Below are 6,679 nucleotides of genomic sequence, written 5' to 3' on the forward strand. Positions count from 1 at the left end.
TGCCGTGCCGTGCCGGGCCGTGGGCGGCCCGGCCCAGTGCCCATCTCTACCGCCACCTCACCACCATTGTCTACCACTACTAGTGATCCTCATCATTGGTGATCAACATAGTTGTCCACATTATTATTGTTCTCCACTACCGCTCACCACCGCTCTTATTTTGACCATCATTCACCATCTCTGATAATCTCCATCACTATCCATGACTATTAATGATCTCTTCCACGATCTACTTCCATCGACGACCTTTACCATCAACTATCATCGCCGAAGATCTCCACTACTACCTATTATTACCGATGATTTCTACTACCATCGATGATCTTTACAGCCACCTACTGCTAATGATCTCCATCACCATCCACTATTATGTACAGTCTTCATCACTACCATCACCATCAACAATCTTTACCACTGCTTATTATCATTGTCTATGATCTCCACCACCATTGCTCACCACCTACAACGATCTCTACCATTCCATAAGGCTATTAATGACGAGTGGTGGATATTACTAACGCACATATATATTTAAAAATAATGCATGTATTATGAACTATGGATGCACACATACAAAACTGAAAAACTTTTTTAAAGATTCATTTTAATAAGATATCTTGGCACGATGACATTTTGATACTAGAAATAAAAAAAATCTAAAAAATAAAAAAATGGATTATATGGATGTGAAAAGTAGACTGTTATCACAGCAGTAATGAGTCAATCTTGTATTTATTGTGAATCTCAATTTGGAACGACTGATCTACGTTCAACTTTGCAATTAGATTTATTATTATGATTAGAATTTTGCAACTGACCTTGTTCCTATTAAAATGTATGCATGGTAATTGAGTAGTTTGTAAGAAATGCATTGCTTTTCTAAAAGGTGAAGCATTACTTTCATGTGCATCAATTATCGTTCCACTTATTTTTAAAAAATGATGCATGTATCATAAATTACTAATGCGTATATGTTGGACTGAAAATCTTTTTACGGACATTTATTTTTTTCGGAAAAAATAGATAAGATATCCAAATACAGTGGCATTTCATATTGCTAGAAATGAAAAGGAGTCAAATAAAAAAAAGAAAACTTGTATATGATGGATGTGAAGTGAACCAACGCTCCCTTTATTCCTACACTAGTTGTGTGTTGCAATTCAGTCTCCCATTATTTCTGTCTTTGCCTGACCATAGAGAACATATGCACTGTCATCCTCTAAGTCATGCTATATCATGACCAATTAATTAGGACTCCAATGTCAAATACATTTAGGTTAAACTATTAGCATAGAACCTTTTCCAGAATAATTGATTACTAAATGTAATGATTTTGACAAGAAAAGTTAATTAGTTTTTAAAATTATAAACAACTGTTTGGGCTCCAAGTCTTCTGAATTTGAACATGTCTATCCTGATATAAAGCTAATTGCAATGGAATGATTTTCTTATTGGACAACATGACCCTCCACTTACATCTGAGACAGATAAGCTAGTGTGCTCTATGTCAAGGACATGATGTAAGGTATCATGGTCGATGCACAGGTTTCATCTCAAATTTACTGATTCTCAAAATACAACAAAGTGCCTTATTTTTTGGATCAAGGGATCCTTCATAGTAATTTTTGAGGTGAATTGTTAATATTGACTGTTTAATGTAATTGCATACTTGAGCGTAAGTGCAAGAGCATCACCTTGGCAAAGGAGAAATTCCATGTAGTTACTATACACTTCAACATTCAGGGGGTGCAGCATACAAAGTTCGAACTCAACCCCTAGTTGCTAAGAAAAAAGGTAATGACCATTGAGGTAATCCCAGTTCATCCTTTTACGTTATTTTAAGGGTACGTGGTTGTTGCAGTTAATTTTAACATTTTAAACTGTGAGGACCCGTGCGGACATATGTTTAGTCCTATATCGGTTATTCGCTGGATAGATCTTGGATACTTATATAAGATCAATGAACCCAAATAATACCTTCTGGCTAGTCATTTTAGGTAAAGTCTTGAGTTATTACAAATGGTATCAGAGCGGACCCAACCCATAACCTATGTAGACTAGAAGATACTGCAGTATGGATCCATTGGAGGGACACTGCAGCACAAATCTATTGGGGCTGACCACGAGTTGATCGTGATATTTGTGATTAGATTTGAACGGATTTGAATCCTTAGCCTGACGAAGACGTCAGAGCTTAAATGGAGGAAGTATGTGAGAACCCGTGCGGGAGTGTGTTTACTCCCACATCGGTTATTCATTGAGTAGATCTTGGGTATTTATATAGGATTAAGGAACCTAAATAATATCTTCCAGCTAGTCATTTTGGGTGAGGTCCTAAGTTGTTACAAATACCAATGCATTATTTAACAGTATAGCAAACTGGAGCATTTCATAGACAACATATCCACAACATGTCATAAAGCAATGCATGTCCAATCATGCAAGTTCATAAATATGGATGTGCATCATAAAACGTTGCATTATTCTAAGCTTTGAAAACTGTACTCTTGGATTGTAGTACAACTATGGTTACTATTATTATCCATGACAGGGCCATATGCTGAGCTATTATAACCTACTAACGAGGGTCATTTGCCGAGCTATTATAATCCGCTGGTGAGGGTCGTATGCTGAGCTACTATAACCCTGGCGAGGGTCGTACGTCGAGCTACTATAACCCGCTGGCGAGGATCGTATGCCGAGCTACTATAACTCGCTGGCGAGGGCCGCATGCGGTGCTACTATAACCCGCTGGAGAGGAAGAGGGTCGTATGCCGAGCTACTATAATCCGCTGGAGAGGAAGAGGGTCGTATGCCGAGCTACTATAATCCGCTGACGAGGGTCGTACATGGCAATCTCAGAGTTCATAAACCTGATGTGGGGTCGGAACCCCGACACCAGCCCGCACACCGGGCGAGCAGGGAAAGCATCTGTGTCCTCCCCGAGGTATTGTCCGCTCTGGGATTGCCGCTTCGGGTCTGCGGGAGGTCGCCCAGGGCCGTGGCCCAATGACAGTCCCGAGCCCTGATGGCGCGGGGGTCCGCGGAGGTTGCCCCCTACCCTCACGATTTTGTCCCAAAAGGCGCCTCGATGAGAAGAGGTGTTTGCACCCCCCATTTAAGGCACAGACCTTTCCGCTGATTACCCGATGTGGGACTAAACTGGGAACCCCATCCCACAACACAGCCCCCCCAGCGGGAAGGTCTGTGCGTGGCCGGGGCCCTTCCTCTAGCGCCATCTGATGTGGGGTCGGAACCCCGACACCAGCCCGCACACCGGGCGAGCAGGGAAAGCATCTGCGTCCTCCCCGAGGTATTGTCCGCTCTTGGATTGCCGCTTCGGGTCTGCGGGAGGTCGCCCAGGGCCGTGGCCCAATGACAGTCCCGAGCCCTGACGGCGCGGGGGTCCGCGGAGGTTGCCCCCTACCCTCACGGTTTTGTCCCAAAAGGCGCCTCGATGAGAAGAGGTGTTTGCACCCCCCATTTAAGGCACAGACCTTTCCGCTGATTACCCGATGTGGGACTAAACTGGGAACCCCATCCCACAACACAGCCCCCCCAGCGGGAAGGTCTGTGCGTGGCCGGGGCCCTTCCTCTAGCGCCATCTGATGTGGGGTCGGAACCCCGACACCAGCCCGCACACCGGGCGAGCAGGGAAAGCATCTGCGTCCTCCCCGAGGTATTGTCCGCTCTGGGATTGGCTGGCGGCAAAATTGCCAGCAAATTGTCTGCCGAGCTGCTCAAAAGAGGAGACAGTACTCGGCTTCAGCCCGGTAAACCAAAGCCGGGCTGGTCCTCGGAGTGTCGCTGGGAAAGCCTTGCACATCATGGCCTCCGAGGCTCCTTGTAGGGCCATTAAGACCCGATAACTTTCCAGGTGGTGAAGTGGATCAGCCTTGCCGTTGTAAGGCTCCACCTGGGGCATCTTGAACCGTAGTGGAACCGGTTCATCTTCAATCTCCGGGGAGAAGGGCGACTTCGTGGTGAACTCGAAGTCGCCATCGCGTCCCGATTTCCTCCCGTGGAGTGCCTGGATTTGGCGCTCCAGTTTCTCGACCTTTTTGTCGAGTTCATCATTCTGGAGGATCGCTGCAGCGGTTCGCTCGGGTGCAGGTTGCCCTGGAACCGACTCAGCTTCTGAAGGTTGTGGCCATCTTCCATGGCCCCTGACTGGATGCTCTCTCCAGAGGGAGGCCTGGACTTGAGAGTCCTGACCTCGAAAGGAAAGTCCGCTTGTAGGGGGCTCCGGTTGAACTGGAGCCGGAGGAGGCGGTGCCGTTGGGATGCCCCTGGGTTGCAAGCTTTGGACAGCGGTAGCCAAGGCTTGCACCTATTGCACCAGGGCATCAAACTGCTCCGGCCGAACTTGAGGTGTTGACTCGGCCGGAGGCGGCGAGTTTCAGACAGAATGTTCGGGACTAGGTGGAGGACGTCGAGAGGCATTGGAAGCCCCTTTACTTCTTAGTTTCATGGCAGCAACTCGGGCCCTTCCTCTAGCGCCAACTGTGTTGTGGGATGGGGTTCCCAGTTTAGTCCCACATCGGGTAATCAGCGGAAAGGTCTGTGCCTTAAATGGGGGGTGCAAACACCTCTTCTCATCGAGGCGCCTTTTGGGACAAAACCGTGAGGGTAGGGGGCAACCTCCGCGGACCTCCGCGCCGTCAGGGCTCGGGACTGTCATTGGGCCACGGCCCTGGGCGACCTCCCGCAGACCCGAAGCGGCAATCCCAGAGCGGACAATACCTCGGGGAGGACGCAGATGCTTTTCCTACTCGCCCGGTGTGCGGGCTGGTGTCGGGGTTCCGACCCCACATCAGATGGCGCTAGAGAAAGGGCCCCGGCCACGCACAGACCTTCCCGCTGGGGGGGCTGTGTTGTGGGATGGGGTTCCCAGTTTAGTCCCACATCGGGTAATCAGCGGAAAGGTCTGTGCCTTAAATGGGGGGTGCAAACACCTCTTCTCATCGAGGCGCCTTTTGGGACAAAACCGTGAGGGTAGGGGGCAACCTCCGCGGACCCCCACGCTCAGGGTTCGGGACTGTCATTGGGCCACGGCCCTGGGCGACCTCCCGCAGACCCGAAGCGGCAATCCCAGAGCGGACAATACCTCGAGGAGGACGCAGATGCTTTCCCTGCTCGCCCGGTGTGCGGGCTGGTGTCGGGGTTCCGACCCCACATCAGATGGCGCTAGAGGAAGGGCCCCGGCCATGCACAGACCTTCCCGCTGGGGGGGCTGTGTTGTGGGATGGGGTTCCCAGTTTAGTCCCACATCGGGTAATCAGCGGAAAGGTCTGTGCCTTAAATGGGGGGTGCAAACACCTCTTCTCATCGAGGCACCTTTTGGGACAAAACCGTGAGGGTAGGGGGCAACCTCCGCGGACCCCCGCGCCGTCAGGGCTCGGGACTGCCATTGGGCCACGACCCTGGGCGACCTCCCGCAGACCCGAAGCGGCAATCCCAGAGCGGACAATACCTCGGGGAGGACGCAGATGCTTTCCCTGCTCGCCCGGTGTGCGGGCTGGTGTCGGGGTTCCGACCCCACATCACATATCATGCTTTTCATAAATCTTCCTTCATAAATAGATTGAAAGATGAATAATAGCATCATAATGTATAAGTTCATGATCATGCTACAAACTTCATTTTCTTTTATGGAACATTCTATATCATCATAAATCGAGTGTACATAATATAGTAAACATGATGAATGTCATTTAGTCAAAATCATGTATCACTTGCTACATATGCTTGATCCTAATTTTTGAGAAACATAATTAGTAATATACAACTTCGTATTCAAATAGTTCATGTATTTGAAAGTAATAAGCTTGTGTCAGGATCACTTACCTCAGTTTGCTCACCAATTTCTAGGTTTAGATGATAATTCTTTAACATCAAGCAATATCATAAACAATCATATTATTTGTTACTTGCTCATTCAATTTTTTATTAATTTATTAACCTTTATTCTTCTTTTTTCTACTATTTTTCCACTTCTAATTATTATATCTTATTTCTATATAATCACCCCCTTTCCTTAATTCAAATTCTTTAATATTCTTTTAATTTTTCATCTTACAACCCATTCAAAGTCATATTTCATTGTCAGGCCCATGGCCCAACTAATCATGGCCTGGTTAAATTTTTGATTAGTTACTGGGCTTATTTTTATTCAGGCCCATGGCTTGATTTAATTGCTGGATCAAGCCCATGGCCCAATATGGTTTCTAAAAATAGTTTTGCCTATGTTTTGTTCTAATCTACAAGGCCCTACTTAGTTTCGAAAAGACCTTAGCTCCGCCCATGCACAGTTACATAGTTAATTATTATTTTATTTTATTTATATTTATTTATTATCTTATTTATTTATATATTTTTTTCTTCTTTTTCTTTTTCTTTTTTTCCTTTTCTTTCTTTCCTTCTTTCCTTCTTCTTCTTTTCTTTCTATCTCCGATCTTCCCTTCACCGAGGCCCTTTGCCCTACCGAAGAGAAAGAAGGGGACAGGACTTTGGCCTGACTGCAGCCCCCGTTCGAGAGCTGGCAGCGGCTGCGGCCGAGAGCCGTGGAGTCCCTCCGTTGTTTCATTTCAGAAACAGGGAAGAGGAAAGTAGGAAAAATAACATGATCAAGGGCTTACCTAGCTCCGGGGAAGCTGCGAGCACCATCTCCGGCGACACC

The sequence above is a fragment of the Phoenix dactylifera genome, chromosome 10 (genome assembly GCF_051530095.1).
Source record: "Phoenix dactylifera cultivar Ajwa chromosome 10, Ajwa_hap1_PhDact_Kaust_v1.1, whole genome shotgun sequence".
Taxonomy (NCBI): domain Eukaryota; kingdom Viridiplantae; phylum Streptophyta; class Magnoliopsida; order Arecales; family Arecaceae; genus Phoenix; species Phoenix dactylifera.